The following is an 18,435-nucleotide window of genomic DNA, read 5'->3' as shown; positions in this document are numbered from 1 at the left end:
GGGTCACAACCAAGACATACACCAAATTGGTGTATGAGACCCCCCTTGTTTTTGGGACGAGGGACCCACCTACATGCATCAATTTTACTACTAAGTCTATGAAGGCATGCATACTCTACACCCCTTCAGCTTTGAACTTTTGACCTCTTAACTATGTAATGTTGTAAAAAAATCTTCACATGATTAAGAATTTCAAGTAAAAAACCAATGGAAAGAGCTTTAGCTATAAGTTTTTGTTTGTTTCTTTTTCTTTGGGTTTTCTATTTAATTTTTTTTATTTTTTTTTTTCAATTCAATTTTTCCAATGCCTTTTCACTAATAGAATAATAAAAAATAAAATATTAATTATTTTTCTAATGTTTTTAGATATATATATATATATATATCTATATATATATATATATATATATATATATATATATACATACAAAGTTCATGATCCAGGTGGCTCCAGGGACACACACTGGACAAAGAGGGCTTATGGAAGCTCGAAAATCAAAGTGATCAGAATGATTTCAAACTAGGACCAAAGCGTAGATCTCATCGTCCTGATCGTGGCAGTGCCAATGGTTCATCAATTCGAGCTCACATGAGGGAGAATGAGCCAGTCAAAGTTCTGGTTAAAGTTGGGATGTGGGCCAGGTTTAAGTGTCCTACACTTTCAACGACCCCGAGGCATGAAACCTAGCTCTCGAAATCAGTCAAAATTGTGGCCTTGTTAATTTGCCCAATATTTGCACCCCCAAAACTATTTCATAACAAAATTTTATTATTATAAGGCCGATGGGTCATGAACCCCACCTACCTGACCGCAACATTGTTCCAATTATCAAAAGGTTCGGTGGGTGGCCATGACCCTGCCACACCCTTTGTATTAACCATATGAAAACCAATTGGGGTGGGCGCGGGCCACCTCTGGTGGACTCGGCCCACATCCCCACCAATAAAACAATGCCGAGATGTCAGTAAGGGAGTCAGTGGAGGTCAAACCCGCCCGGCCCACGTGGCTGGCCCCCAAGCAGGCAGCCCCATTAATACATGTAACGCCAAATCGTGAGGTGTACCTTGTATCGAACCCCAAACGGTCAACTGAAATATTGATACAAGCAGCGGCGAGGAGTTACGGGGGCAGGCTGACCAATGCAGACCCAACCTCCCATTCAAATTCATTTAAATTTTAAACCAAACAATAATGTGTTAGAAAAAGGGAACGTCGGGGTTTGACCACCCATCCCCTCCTCAACCATTAGCCTAATTTTACCAATGTGCCCAACGATCCTTCTTTGGACTCTTTGCCCGCCAATTTGTATTTAAACTCAGCTGACCAGTGCGCCTAGATGGAGGAAGGAACCAGGAGCGGGCACGAAAAACAAGACAAAATAATTTTTTTTATTAACTTTTAATGCATGTGGAACCATGACTGACCGAAATTTCCAGGAGGGTGAAACTTTTGCAGTGTCCAAATTGAACAAATTTTATGTCGATCTTACACCTCTCAGTGACACGAACCCGATGGCACAATCAGTTTCCCGATCTGAGCAGCCGATTTTCAGAGGACCTGGAGGAGGGAATCTTTAAGGAATCTAGGGGAATCTAAAAGATTCCCTAAGCCCCATAATTCCACTTTCTCAGAATTCAGAAATTTGACAGTCGATTTTGCACTATTCGACGCCACAAATCTGATGGTGCATTCAGATTTTCCATTTTCGCATTCTATTCTTTGTCTAATTTTCTAAGTGGAGTGCAGGTGTGAGCATTCATGTGCGAGCAACCATTTTCATGCGATTCAATGCTGTGAGATCGATGGTCCGAACAACTTCAGCAATTTGACATCTGCTTCTTTAGATGGCCCCTGGATGTGAGGTATATGCAATTTGTTCATGTACTTATTTTGCTATGCATTGCACTGAACAGACCCTTGTTTGATGTTTGATGTGGGATCATGTTTCTTACTTGTCTCATGATTCCTGCCTAATGTGATGCGGAATCAGCTGTGTGATGTAATTGTTGTCATGATTCGCCATGTTGTGTTTTGAGATCCCTTTGTTGTATGTTGATGGGATACTTATGTGTCACCATGCATGTTTGCATTGAGATCCCCCTTATGCCATGTTGGCAGGATGATCATCATGCATGAGTTTTGTGTCATACTGATAGGAGTCTTTTGACTGAGAGTTCCTATAGTTGAACATCTCTTGGAGCCACTCTTGCGTGAGGGCATTTTCCTTGTATGATAGTGACATCATCTCTTATGTACATCATCACTATTGATAGCACTTAATGCAACGACCTACACCATCTTGAGACTGGGGCCCGGAGACGTAGTCCCTCCTGGACGAACTCTGTTATCAACGACTTATGTTTTCATGTGTTGATGATTGACATGTTCCTTTTCTTTACAGCATGCGGATGTATTCATTTATGTTATTTTAAAAATGCAGTTTAAAACATCATGAAAGTAAGGTCTTGGAAGGGTCCTTTGTCACACCCGGACCTAGATCAAGTGGTATCAGAGCGGTCTTTGCGTGGATGTGAATTGCATCGTGAAAAATGGAACGTGCAACGATAGAGGATGAAAAAGCGATGTACGAGACCATGCTCAAAATATCCAAGAGGGTGGAAATAATGTATGAAAATCTATAGAAAGAGATAGAGGAAAAGGAGCGATTGCAGCTTCAGTTGCAAGCCACGGAAGAGGCCCTGGAAGAACTGAAGCACAACAAACACGATCTTCAAATAGAGAACGTTGAATTGAAGATCCGTCTACATGAAGAGAAAGAGGAGAAACATAGTTTGCTACGACCTGGGCGCGGGCCACCTTTGGTGGACCTGGCCCACACCCCCACCAATAAAACGATGCCGAGATGTTAGTAAGGGAGCTGGCAGGGGTCAAACCCACTCAGACCACGTGGCTAGCCCCCAAGCGGGCGATCCCATTAATACATGTAATGCCAAACCATGAGGTGTACCGTGTACCGAACCCCAAACGGTCAACCCAAATATTGATACGAGGAGCGGCGGGGAGTTATGGTGGTGGGATGCCCAATGTGGACCCGACCCCCCATTCAAATTCATTTTAGTTTTAAACCAAACAATAATGTGTTAAAAAAAGGGAGGGGAAGGGTTTGACCACCCGACCCCTCCTCAACCATTAACCTAATTTTACCAATGTGCCCAACAATCCTTCTTTGGACTATCCACCCGCCAATTTGTATTGAAACTTAGCTCACCAATGCGCCTAGGCAGAGGGAGGAACCAAGATCAGGCACGGTAATCGAGACAAAATATTTTTTTATTAATTTTTAATGTAGGTGGAACCATGACTAAGCGAAATTTCCAATAGGGTGAAATTTTTGCAGTGTCCAAATTTGACAAATTTTATGTCGATCTTACACCTCTCAGTGACACGAACTCGACGGTGCAGTCAGTTTCTTAATATGAGCAGCTGATTTGCAGAGGACCTGGAGGAGGCAATCTTTGAGGAATGTAGCGAGAATCTAAAAGATTCCTTAAGCCCTAGAATTCCACTTTCTCAGAATTCAGAAATTTGACAGTCGATTTTGCACTATTCGATGCCACAAATCTGATGGTGCATTCATATTTTCCATTTTCCCATTCTATTCTTCGTCCAATTTTCTAAGTGGAGTGCAGGTGTCAACATTCATGTGCGAGCAACCATTTTCATGTGATTCGATGCCGTGAGATTGATGGTTCGAACATCTTCAGCAGTTTGACATCAACTTCTTCAGATGGCCTCTGGATGTGAGGTATATGCAGTGCGTTCATGTACTCCTTTTGCTATGCATTGTGCTGCACAGATCCCTGTTTGATGTTTGATGTGTGATCATGTTTCTTACTTGTCTCATAATTCCTGCCTGATGTGATGCGGAATCAGCTGTGTGATGTACTTGTTGTCATGATTCGTCATGTTGTGTTTTGAGATCCCTTTGTTGTATGTTGATGGGATACTCATGTGACACCATGCATGTTTGCATTGAGATCCCTTTTATGCCATGTTGGTCGGATGATCATCATGCATGAGTTTTGTGTTATACTGATGGGAGTCTTTTGACTGAGAGTTCTTGTAGTGGAAGATCTCTTGGAGCCACTCCTGTGTGAGGGCATTTTCCTTGTATGATAGCGACATAAGCTATTATGTACATCATCAGTATTGACAACACTTAATGCAGCGGCCTAGACCATCTTGACATTGGGGCCCGGAGACGTAGTCCCTCCTGGACGAACTCCGTTATCAACGGCTTATGTTTTCATGTGTTGATGATTGACCTGTTCCTCTTCTTTACAACATGCAGATGTATTCATTTATGTTCTTTTAAAAATGCAATTTAACACATCGCAAAAGTAAAAGGCCTTGGAAGGGTCCTTTGTCACACCCGGACCTAGATCAGTTCATTAGTAAATAGATAAATATTTATAGTCTAAACATAATTAATACAAAATATTCTCAAATAATATTTACATTTTCTAAAAACTAATAATATAAGGAAATCTTATCAAACAAAACTGTCACAAATATAAATTATAAAATCTATATATGGCGTAAGAATTTTAAATAATACTACATCCATATTTTAAAGAAAAAAGTCATGCTAATTGCTAGTACATTGGTGCTGGTTTCAAATATATATTTTAAAGAAAAAAACATACTAATTGTTAGTACATTGGTGATGGTTTCAAATAGACACTATTTCTATTTTTTGTTGGGTACATTAGTACAAAGTAGGTAAGATTGGTGTATATTTTATTCATGAGTTTAGACTGTGTTTAATACACTCCTAGCTATAGCGACAAAAATCTCAGTAACTTTGCAAATTGGTGGAGTCTTGTGAGGATAAAATTTACAACATTTGCGCTACTATAGAGGCTACATAAGAAATAAGTTAATTAATAGTCTATCCAATGCATTTTATAGACATCATACATAACGCATTCACTAGATGACATGGATGATGTTTAACGAATATGTTAAATAATGATCTACATCCTGCATTTATTCATTAACAATCAACAAATTTAAGTTAAAAAAAAAACTGCATTTAATAAAGACCATGTAAATTTGGGAATGATGAATAGTCCTTAATAATGTTGAACAATTTCAAGTCTCATTTAATGAGTTGCTTAGAGTCATAGAATCATACCATAATGTTATCATTTATCTGTTATAATGGGAGGTAGATTACAATTAATACCTATCAAATCACTTTTGTTTGAAAACATACATAGATCTATATATATATATATATATCTATATATATATATATATATATATATATATATATATATATATATAGATATATATATATATATAGATATAGACACACACACATACATTCGCTGACTCGTAAATATAATGCTATTTATTTATCCTAATTGTATAACATTATTTATTTACCTTGCTTGTTTACGTTATTTTTTCTCTTTGGTGTACCCTTACATATAATTGACTCTTCTCTATTCGAAGGAGACGTCCCCTCACAATGAACTATTAGAAAAATTAGGGAGATGAACAGAGAGAATAGTTAGACACAGAAATCACACACTGTTTTATTGATCACGAGATATATAAATATAAAGGACATATCACAATGACTTCGACACATCTAGATGATGAGTCCAACTCATCTCTAATTCATAACATAGAAATCAACAACTTCTAGACTGATGCTTGGGAACTCACAATTGTCAGGCTAGGCAGTAACTCCATTAGGCAGAAAAACTGATTCGTTTATTTCATTAGGTAGCTATTGTTATATACATGAATGTGACTGATCAGTTCATCTTCTTGATGACTGTTCACATTCCAAATTCACCCAATCGCAGAGGATTAGGTGTCAACATTCTCCCCCTTAATCTGAAGGGATGTTGGTGAGTCCAAGCATCGTTCTGAATCTTTCAAGCTTTTCTCTTCCAAGCTTTTTGGTGAAGATGTCTGCAATTTGCTCATTTGTGGAACAATGACGGAGATGGATTGTTTTGGCCTCAACATGATGTCGGATCAGATGATATTTAGTATTGATGTGCTTTGTACGATCATGGAACTTTGGGTTCTTGGCCAAATTTATTGCAGAGGTGTTGTCAATCATGAGTGGAGTTGATTGTACTTGTTTTACCTGCAAATCTTCAAGAATTTTCCTGAGCCACAGAATTTCTTTCATTGCTTCAGCTGCTGCCACATATTCTGCTTCTGTTGTGGAATTTGCTGGAACTGATTGTTTGCGTGATCTCCAAGAGACATCTCGTGATCCAAGACTCATAACATATCCTGAAGTAGATACTCCAGTTTCTTTGTCTCCATCGAAGTCTGAATCAGAGTATCCAATCAAGCTGAAGTCGTCCACCTGTGTATACTTGATTCCAAGGTCTTGAGTTCCCTTCAAGTACCTTAGAACTCTTTTTGCAGCAGACCAATGTCCCTGACAAGGCTTTTGCATGAACCTGAAGAGGATTCGAACAGTAAATGAAATGTCTGGTCTGGTAGTAGTGAGGTAGATGAGACTTCCTACAAGCTGTCTATACCTTGTTGCATCCTCAAATTCCTTTCCTTCAATAGATGTGAGCTTTAAGTTTTGTTCCATTGGAGTAGAAAGAGGATTGCACTCTGTCATGCCAAATCTGTTTAACAAATCTCCAATGTATTTCTTTTGAGAAAGAAATATGGATTTTGGATGTTGGGTTACTTCAATGCCAAGATAGTAATGAACATAGCCCAAATCAGTCATTTCAAAACTTTTTCCTAGTTCTTTCTTTATGGATGCAATATAGCTTTCGTTGTTCCCTGTCATTAAAAGATCATCTACATATACCACAAGATATACAATTGTTTTGCCAACTTTCTTGACAAATAAAGTTGCATCATCAAGATCAAAATGATTGAAGTTGAGTTTCAGAAGATGCTCAGTTAGTTTTTCATACCAGGCTTGTGGTGCTTGTTTGAGGCCATACAAGGACTTCACAAGTTTGCATACTTTATGTTCATGTCCTTTCACAGAAAATCCTTCAGGCTGGGACATAAAAACATTCTCTTTTAGATCTCCATTCAAGAATGCAGTTTTTACATCCATTTGATGGACTTTCCAACCGTTCTGAGCAGCTAGTGCAAAGAGTGTCCGGATGGTGGCCCATTTTGCTGTGGGAGCAAAAGTTTCCTCATAATCGACCACTTCCTTCTGTGCAAAGCCTTTTGCCACAAGCCTAGCTTTGTGCTTGTCAAGTGAGCCATCAGCTTTGTATTTGTTCTTGTAGACCCACTTGCAGCCAATTGGTTTGGTTCCAAATGGAGGATCAACCAGCTTCCAAGTGCCATTCTTTATGAGGGCATCATACTCCTTTTTCATCGCTTCTTTCCATTCATCATGAGAAGCAGCTTCTTTGAAGGAAGTTGGCTCAAAATCTGTAGAGAAGTTCAATTCGCAATCATAAGTAACATCCATATCAACAGGTGAATTAGAGTCATCTACATCACCTCCATTTTGTCGGTTTGAATTTCTGGTTCCTGTTTTTCCAATTTCATCAGGATGAACACTTTCAAGTGTCTTTGTCAGCCACTTTGGGGGACCTTTCTGAGATGGTCCAAGCTGCTCTGTTGATTGAGTTGGGACTGAATCAAGATTGAGTCTCCCAATTCTATCAATTACATCACTTAAAGCATCATCCGTTGTTGGAGTTTCATGCAGGGGAGATTGTTCTTCAGAAGAAGATTCCACATGTTGATCTAGTATAGGAATCCCCCCTTCAAGATGTGGAATCTGATTATCAAATTCTTGAAATGATTTCATTTTTGCGAATCTATCCAAGCGATCAAGTTGCCGCTCAACAACATTGTCAGATTTGGATGATTCAAGAAAAATGACATCTCTAGATACAACAAACTTTTTAATTACTTCATCATAGAGGCGGTATGCTTTAGAGGTGTTTGAATACCTCAGGAAGATACACTTACGAATTCTAGCACCAAGTTTGTTTCTATGTACCTTTGGTATCAAAGCATAACAGGTGGAACCAAAGATCCTGAGATGTTTTACCGAAGGAACATGTCCATACCACAATTCATAAGGAGTCTTGTTTCTTATAGCATTAGATAGACATCTATTCTTTATATATGCAGCACATAGAACAACATCAGCCCAAAAAATTATCTTTACATTTTTGAAAAAGAGCATGGATCGTACCATATTCAAGATTGTTCTATTCATTCTTTCAGCTACACCATTCTGTTGGGGATTATAAGGAACAATTGTTTGATGTTTAATCCCATGTTGGCGAAGATAGTGTTCAAATTCATTTGATGTATATTCTTTTCCATTATCAGTGCAAATAGACCCAATATGAGATTGTGCATCATTTTCAATCCATTTATGAAAATTCTTGAATGTTTGAAAAGCATCAGATTTGTTCTTCAATAAATAAACCCAGCACATTCTGGTGTAATCATCAATAAATGTCATGATATATTTATTTCCATTTGCAGAAGGAACAGGCATTGGACCACATAAATCTGAATGAATGAGTTCAAGCTTCCTATGTGGTCTTGAATGTGAATCATGAAAAGACTGTTTGCTATGCTTTCCTAGAATGCAAGCATCACATTGCTTATGTTTCCAAGGAATTATAGGCAAACAAGCAACACCATTTTTCTTCAATAAGCGGAGACTGTCATAGTTTAAATGTCCAAATCTAGCATGCCATAATAAACTTGATGGAAGTGTACCTTCTTCATGATGAGAAATATATGAGAAATGTTGTGCATGAGCAGAGGTTCCTTGCAGTTTGAGAAGCCTTTCTTCTTCTATTCCCCTCATGACAAGTGAGTGGTCAGATGCTTTTCTTACCTCAAGCTTGCCATCAAACATATGAATGGAGTGACCTTGCTAGCGGATGTGGACCAAGGAGAGCAAGTTTCTCTTAAGCTGAGGGAGATATAGAACATGATCCAGAAGAAAGTCTGGAAGACCAAGCAGTTTAAGCCTGATTGTGCCAAGCCCTGATGGCTTGATTTTTGACTGATCTGCAAAGTATACTGCTCCATCAACATTGTCAGTGAAATCTTCAAAAAAATATTTTCTATGAGTCATATGACAGGTTGCTCCTGAATCAAGCAACCAATCATTTTTCGAAGAAGCAAGTGAAGCATTAAACAAATCTTCATTTACTCCAATGTTACATTGTGCCTCAATATAGTGAGCGGATTCAGGTGCTTTACCTTTGTCTGTATCATCAGTTTTTCCTTTCTGTTGGTTTCTTTTCTGCTCAATTTTGTCCCATGGTAGCTTGCATGTAGAAGCATCATGTGATCCATTTCGTTTGCAGCGAATGCAATGTAAGTCTGCCTTTTCTCCTTGAGAATGTCTGCCCCCTCGCCTCTGAAGTATCTTCCTCTTCCTCTTCGTCCACCTCTTCCTCTTGTAGAATCTTGAGCATGATGCTTTTCTTTATGAGCAAGACAAACAGTCTCTTCAGAAGATTCAGGGACTGTCTTCTTTCCAAAGGTTTTCTCTCTTTCAGCAAACTTTTTCACAAGAGAATCAAAGGTTATATCTTTAAGATTTCCATTTGCTTGTAGAGACTCAAGATAATTGGAGTAAGTAGGATAGAGTGCCTTGAGAAAAGCAATAAGAGGGATATCCAGCTCAACCATAGTGGATTTAATATCATGCATTATAGACTTTACTTCAGATGCAAGAGCAAGAGGATCATTATTTTTCAGTTCAAGAGTGAAGAGTTTAATCATGAGCTGAACAACTTCAAGTGCAGAATGTCAGTCATAGAGTTATTTTAGCTTTTGTAAAGCTTCAAAGGCAGTTGAATATGATGAAATATGGCGACTTACTTCTTCATTTACAGATGCTGCGATTAATGCATAGGCTTTGTTGTTCTTGTTTTCCCAAATGACGAGCTCTTTGTCGGATGTAGGCTGCACTGGGTCATTTTCTCCTTCTCCGACACACACTCCCTTCCACAACTCATTGAATATGAGGGTGTGTTTTATCATCCGGGACCATTCAGGATAGTTCTCCTTGCCAGTGAGAACTATTCCTACCATAGAGATGATTGAATGCATTATGTAAAAAAATACTTCTGCTGATATACAGTGAAATTGTACTCAAAAGGGCAAAAAAAATTTCAAACACTTTTATGTACTGTTTCTTCAAATCCCTCCAAGGATCCTCATATAATATATACACCATATTCCATATCTAAAAACTATTCAAACAACGTCCAAAATTTTTTCTCAAGCAAGATGGTGAATATATATATATATATATATATATATATATGTTGGTCAATCATCAGGCGTCCAAAACTCAAACGCTGGTCAACTTCATTCAAGCCACAGTTCAATGGGACAGCGCATTCAAAACATATATAAACCACGCATTAATTCAGCACCGCTATAATATAAGGCACAACAAATTAATTCAGCACCATTATCTCAAATAAAAAGAACACCGCATACAGCTATTCAGGTCTTTGTCAGCACCATTATCTCAAAAAAAAAGGAGCACTGCATGATAGTCTCGTTCTGAAACACCGCTATCTCAAAAAAAGGAACAACACATACAGCATTCAGGTCTTTGTGAGCACCATTATCTGAAAAAAGGAGGAGCACTGCAGGATAGTCTCAACTCCAAAAGATCTATCAAATTTTTTTTTGCAATTAAAGCTACAGGATTGAATTTGGTAAATAACGCACATCTGGACAACTTTTCACACACATATATATGAACAGTTATATATGGGACGTATTTTAGGATAGTCCGTATCATTGAGAAAATTCATATTAAAAATTATCTCCCTCCAGCTTTAAGCGTATTGCTTAACCAATCCAATCCTTCACAACAGGCCTTCACCCTTTATTGCTGAAGTAATGAATATAGCCCATTGCCGACTTTTTATCTTGTGCAATTCGAGAGCCTTAATTACTACAGCATTGTCGACAGAGACCACCACGCTTCCGCTACGCACCACGCTTTGAACCAGGGCGCAAAGAACCACGGGTATGCAGGAGAAGATGACTACAGAAATGGATGAGGCAACCCCTGAAGCAATAGCATTAATTCTGCTTAGAATTGAACAAATTCCTCAATCGCTGTTCGGCATTCAAGACGTAGCGATGACAGCCAAAATTGATGAGAATGCCAATGGAATCGAACAAAGCAGCAGGTCCGATGTCGATCATCCAAACACTGCAACACCTCAACACAATGTCTTAACAAATGTCTCAACACAGAATACGACCCCTTCAGCACATCATGCAGTGACACGGTTCAACGAATGTGTTCAGGAATGAATGAGATTTGCAGAGTTTCGACAGAGATTTTAGCATAGAAGCGAAATGAGCTCGGACAGGCCATCATCAGGACAGAAGGGAATATGGCAGTGGCAAATCATTTCAGGACAGAGGCAGAGGAGCGCTCAGTGGACAGAATGACAGAGGCGTTTGAGGACAGAGCTCAGGCCAGCGTACAGCCCACAGTAGCAAAACTGAAGGGAGTTACAACTATTTTTAAACTTGGCTCTGATACCATGTCAGGCCAGGCAGTAACTCCATTAGGCAGAAAAACTGATTCGTTTATTTCATTACGTAGCTATTTTTATATACATGAATGTGACTGATCAGTTCATCTTCTTGATGACTGTTCACATTCCAAATTCACCCAACCGCAGAGGATTAGGTGTCAACAACAATGACAACTCACAACAACACATGGAAGTATTACTTGCAACACCCTCCCTTAATGCTTACATGAAAAACACATATGACAGCAACAAAGGTAATTTGTCTGACTGGTCTTCATCAATGCTCATATTCACTCTATAATCTCGCAAACACCACTCTTTCACCACCACATCTTTGAGCTATCACTTGACCTCCATTTAAAACGTAACTTCCTTTGATCATTGTTGATGAACATTGCAAGATAAAAAATATTGAAAACTCGGCTCATCGGGGATTCTGCGATAAGAGACGTAAAGTAATCAACCATCCTATGGACCAACGACCATCTGTTGGATATTTCACTTTCGGTTATCCGTCAGTTGCTAGGATGGAGGTATGGAATATGAATGTGTTCAAAACTTGATTAACCAACTTGACCTTTCTAACACACAATAATTAATGTTTCATACATCGGGGCGTCCAATTTAAGAACCATGAACCCTTTTTATAACTAATAAAAACAAAAACACCAACACAAACTCTCATAATTTTTTATTTTAGTTTTTTACACAATACCGAAACCCAAAGAAAAGAAACTCAAATACACCAATAAAACTTCAACAAGTCAACGATGCCAATAGTTTTTAAACTATGATTCATAATTAATAATCTCAATCCTAATGGTTATGAGCCTCCCTGATGCAGAGGAAGTTGTGGTGGAAGATATTCCTTAAGCGGCTGGATCTGGTTGTGGTAGTCGAAAAGTTGGCCGAATCTGGATGTCGTAGCGACACTATAGACTTGTTTTGTACTGGAGGTCTTCATGCCAGAGGAGGCTTTGGAGGAAATGCTAGAGAATTTAATTCAGGAATACAACGATGCTTGAAGGAGCTACTAATCTGGATTTCTCTCTTTTGCTAGCAATGTCTTTCCATAGTAGCCTGACTTCATATCTCTTCCTCCATGATCACACCTTTACCACCAAACCTACAAAATAGATGGCAATGACTCTTACGCGGAGGCCTTTTTTCTTTTCATTCTCAACAAATATTTCTACAATGATCTCAAGTCTTTTAAAACTATGTAGATTCATTGATCTTGTAGGGTTTTTACCCCTAGCCTCAACCCCAATCGAACTCGGATTTCTTCCACCCCATAGACAAATATAGCAATGCACTTCCCGATCTTGAACCTCTCGCAAAGAAAGTGTTTGATATTACAAAATTAGAATATTAACTAAGCGGCTGCCGCATGCATTTACTATATTTGGGTTCCAATGGGATCATAATATTAAATGGCTCCAATAATAATAATGTTTAGAGAATGGGAATCGATACTTAGATCGGATTGGTAAAGAGATAACCAAACCCGAGCCCTGACTCTCAAAGCTTCTTTGAGGAGAATAGGAAATAGAGTTGAATAAGAGACACAATTATCACAATTCGAAAGATATTATTGGTTATGCATGCTCTATACATGTATGTATATCATTGAGTTAGTTGTACACATCTCCATTTCCATTCTTTCTTATCCTCAATATGCACACGGAGATTTGATTGTAGCTCCCAATTAAAGTAATACTGATTGTGAAGATTCCATCGACAACATAATATTTTTATGACATATCTTGATAATACATAACACAACATCTTTAAAACAAACAACTCTCACAAAACCAGATTATAGGGGCTTTAACAATCTAGATTAGACCTCTCAGATTTCAGCTTTATGGCACTTATACCATGTTAGAAAAATTGAGAGAGTGAGATAAGAGAGAGATTCATACAAACACAAATCAAACTCATTGTTTTATTGATCACAAGAGATACAAATATAAAGGACATAACACACTGACTTTGACACATCTAGATTATGACTCCAACTCATCTCCAACTCATAACATAGAAATCAATAGCTTCTAGATTGACGCCTGGGAACTCAAAATGACAACTCACAACAACAAATGGAAGTGTTACTTTCAACATGAACATTTCCATAATCTTTTTATCTTATGCCAATTCATGTTTGATTATATCGTATGCAAGTTCACATTTTATCTTTATTATAGATTGTTTTTAGGAAAATATATTCTCCTTATTTGTAATATTAATATTAATGTGGTGAATTTACAATGTTTGAGTAATATGGAAGATTTTTAAGGTTAATATATTTAATAGTGGGTAAAATATATATATTAATAATATATGGCTTAGTAAAAATCAAGATGTTATGTGGGTGGGGACATTACTCTTCCAGTCTTATCACAACAAGTTAAACATGTTTCATAGAATTGAACTCATGTGAATTTTTAAATTTTTTCCAAACTAAACACTAAATTGATATATGATACATCTTGTTTATAGGACAACCTACAAACATCTCTACAATGAATTGACTATTCAAATTTATGATAGATATCCATATCCCACCCACTTTAAATTTGAATATATGACATCTTGCAAAGAAGTACATATTCTTAACCATTATAAACCATTCATAACAAAGAATTTTCATAATTTCTTTATCTTATGTACATTCACATTTCTACTATACTCTATATATTAAAGCAAGAGCCAAGATGTCACGTGTGTGGGCCCCCCTACTCTTCGAGCCTTATCATGACGTGACAAACATATTCCTTGAACTTGAAGCTTTGTGAATTTTTAAGTTGTCGTCAAACTGAACACAAAATTGATGTATAAGACCCTTTGTTTATAGGACAATGAATATAGATGATTAGTTAAAATATAGTTAAATTAATGTAAAAATCAATAAAAATATAAAAATTATTATTTTTTATATGTTATAATTAGATTAATTATAGATTGTTATTAAATGTATTATTAAATTTTGTAAATTAACATTATTTGTATTGCAATATAGGAATAATTATTAATAGTTTATTTTTGGTTTTTTATAGTTTGCAAATATGGTTTTTTGAAAATCTTATTATTAGACCTTGGTATAGAGGTCCTATCATAAATTTATATTATTACTTGGTTTGTGCATATGAAAAATTTTATATTTATTCTTATTACAAACGTCTTATTATTTTGAGCATAATTCATTCATTAATAGTCTAAGATCTACCATATATGGTTAAGTTTGCAAAAAAACCTTGATGCAATATAATATAAAATAAAAATTCATTTGTCACATACCATTAATAAATTGTTTTAAATTACATATGTGATTTTAAATAATATATTTTTATTTGATTATATTAATCATTAACCAATTTTATAAATAGAAATATAAAATGATTATACTCATTATCAAAAATATTATTACTTTCCCTAAATAAATTGTAATTAAAAAAATATATAAAATTACCATAATTTTATAGCTTTCTCAAAAAAAATCCTAAAAAATACATAATATAAAATTTTAATATTGCTAGATTATTTTGTAATAAAAATATAACCCACCATATCCTCAAATTTAATGACTCTTTTTCCACCTTCAACAGAGATTCCCTCCTTCAACACCTTCAACACAGATTGTATAGTATAAATATAATTTAAGATTTCACACTACTAAATTATTTTGATACATAAAAATAAAAGTTCAACTTAGAATTACACTCAAAACAAATTGAAATTATAGAAAATTATTATTTGCTCGTTAATATAATGACCACATAAGCATTTCTCAAGTCAGAACGTATAATCGGTCACATGGTATGGGGTCCAGACACACACAGCATTAATTTTAGAGATAGCATGAGTATAACGAAAAAACTCTCGAGCGAATGAACATCATAAGCCCAGTGTCTATGTGATTTCAAGAAGTTTTCACTGAAGTTGATGTGACTTTAAACGTTGTGATGGGGAGGAGGCATTATGCATTATAAATGCTCAATCCAAATGCCAGTCTGTATATTGATGTGATTTCTGTATTTTTTGGTTAGTTAATAGAGGTAATGGGCATATTAACAAAGTCAATGCACAATAACATGTTTAACTTGATAGCCAATCAAGTTCAACATAAATAGATTAAATTATTTTAAAAAGATCATATTTCAATATGTAATGTTATACTATAGAATTTTTTAATTTTTTTGGTCAAACGCAAACTAATAGGGGTTTGACCAAAAACCCAATGCAATATCTGTATCACGAACTTTCAATCCAAGATAGTGGTGTTACAAAACTTATGGTGATTATCCAAATTCGTTATATAAAGTATATCTAAGCATTGTTGAGTTGTAGTCATGTTATGCAATCATTTTGCAAGTCTAGTGGGACTGTTTTCTTTTAGAGTTGAAGACTTGACTCAGAGCTTGATAATTGCAATTAAGTCATCGAAATTTATACATCAATTTAGTGAAAGAATCTACAGGGATTGCATTGACTATATTTATTATCTATCTAAAACTTGTTGACTCCCACTGACTATTAATTCCTCACTATCTCACATCAACAACTCCTCGTCATGTGAACATTGAGGGATGATGTCTTGATTTTATAAGACATCCCCTTAATCATGACCTATACTTTAACTTGCCTGCCGGCCTCTGTCTTAGCTAGGCTTACAACAGTAAACAAAAATTTGATAACAAAGCTTTCATTTTTCCTTCTTGCTAAAGGGTCCATGCTTGTTCATTTGTTGGTGTAGTTTCATCTTCAACTTTCTTGCTTTCCTTATGAGCTCCTTCAAATGCTCTTTTCTTATGTACTTAACATCATAAACCTCTTCCGGATTAGGATGCAAGGCAACATCTTAAACAATGAAAACAAGGTAATCCAATTCATGCTCTTCTAACTTTCCATGAGAAGGAGCCTTATAAAGTATGCAGCCAAGTGGCACAAACTGACTGATTGGATCATCTTCTACAACAATGCCTAGTTCATCATACAACTTCCTTTGGGTTGCATTTCTGACCTTTATATTTTTCTCCTCAATGAGCTAAGACTCCCTGTAGAGAGGATGGATGCAATAAGTATTTTTCCATACTAAAGGGAATGTTACATTTGTTGCACAACATCGTTGAAGAAGCAATTTATATTGTGTATTGAATAGAAACACACTGAAAGCTCTATGCAATAGATTCTCTGAATCTATTTTCTCCATCAACTGACAATTGTATTTTGAGTCATGACTAATGACATGATCCTCTTCATCCACCAAAATGCACTCATCTTCGAACATGAATGACCTTTGAACAACATCCATGGTCATATCCTTCATTGTCACAATGATCTTAGAAGTAAATCCAATCAAATTTCTAACAATTGGGTTTTGGGAGAAGCAAGTTCTGCCCTCACTGATTACAGGAGCATGTAGAATATATTGCACCTCCTGATATTCATGCTCATCAATAAAACCATTTTTTTATCGAATAATTCTTCTGAATAAAAAATACTACCTCAATCAAATTACCCGACCTAAAAATACTTCCTAATAGAGGAATATCACAAATATCAAGGTAAAAAATGCTCGAGAAAATATTTATCCCACTCATTGAACTCATTCCCGACCTAAAAATACTTCCTAATAGAGGAATATCACTGATCGAACCTGCATTCCAACGTGGCCACTTACACCACCAGAACAACTCAATAACACAAAGGATGCATTTCAACGTGGCTACTTACACAACAAAAACAACTCAACAAAGAAAAGGAGACATGAAATGCTTCACACATTCCACTGCAGCTGCTCCTTTACACTCCATATTGGATTCAACATATCGATGCCTTCATCCACGCACTTCAGCTCAACCGACACTACAGTCGAAAGAGACCCATCACAAGGCTCACTACGCCTCTTATTAACCATAAACTAAACCTCGGTCAACTACAGAATGCACCCGCAACTTCGTTCCAACACCACAGTGCCTTCTCCACATGCGTGGCTCAAACAGGCTGGAAGCAAGCTTCCCACAACTCAACCAAAGGATTTAAATGCTCCTCAAGAATGTTCCACATACGGACAGACACTCATCTCTTGCACGTTGCCCATAGGTCTATTCCATGCAGGCTGTGGCAGAGTAGAATTGAAACTGCCACCAGGTTAGGCCGATTGGAACATACCTCTCTACAGTCTCAACACGACGAACACAAATCGAAGACGGACCATCAATCCTTCTCCAGAGCACACAACTGTTCTCTAGGTGCACAGGTTAGTGATTAGGCACTGTCACACACCTCTCCAGTCAACTTCGTCAACAGATGGTCCACTACTCTTCCAAAGTCGCAATACAATACATAGGCCAGGACTCTTCTGGATACATAGGCTTTCGGCTCACCAGGTTTCAATTAGGCTCAAACCTCGCACAACACTCCATGACTTGTCCAACATCAAGACAATTATAAGTTTTTATACCACAACTCTAGCAGTAATACACATGCTCAACTCGAGAGTTACTGCACTTATTTCTTTCACACATCACTTCTGAACAACGACCAGATAGGTAGTTGATCGGCTTTCGTACGCCTCTTCCACTGTCACTCTGTAACACAACTCAACGCTGAGACATGCAACACACATCAAATGTAAAAAATAAACTTCTCTTACTCTTTCACAACTCGATTCCACACATGCTGGGCTCACTCACACCAACTCCACACGCCCTTGGCTTATTGCAATAGCCTCACCGCTCACTATATCACTTCCAGAATCTGAAATTATACCCTCCAGACCTTGCAAGGCAATACCTCGCAACCAGGATGGGTCGTCGTTGCTGCCACTAATGAACTCTTACACATTCAATTCGGTGGCACTCTCATTAAAGTAGGTTCATGCCCAAACACTCA

General features: G+C 37.0%; 1 pseudogene; it reads right to left on the bottom strand.

Moving 5' to 3' along the window:
• Positions 1-16,243: 16,243 nt before the first annotated feature.
• LOC149250110 (isopentenyl-diphosphate Delta-isomerase I pseudogene) lies at positions 16,244-16,882 on the bottom strand (annotated as a pseudogene).
• Between the last annotated feature and the right edge of the window lie 1,553 nt (positions 16,883-18,435).

The sequence above is a fragment of the Pinus tabuliformis genome, chromosome 7 (genome assembly GCF_031772625.1).
Source record: "Pinus tabuliformis cultivar Carrire ecotype Pingquan chromosome 7, CPIR1, whole genome shotgun sequence".
Lineage (NCBI taxonomy): Eukaryota > Viridiplantae > Streptophyta > Pinopsida > Pinales > Pinaceae > Pinus > Pinus tabuliformis.
The sequence above is the reverse complement of the archived record's forward strand: the minus strand, read 5'-3'. Positions and strand labels throughout refer to the sequence as shown.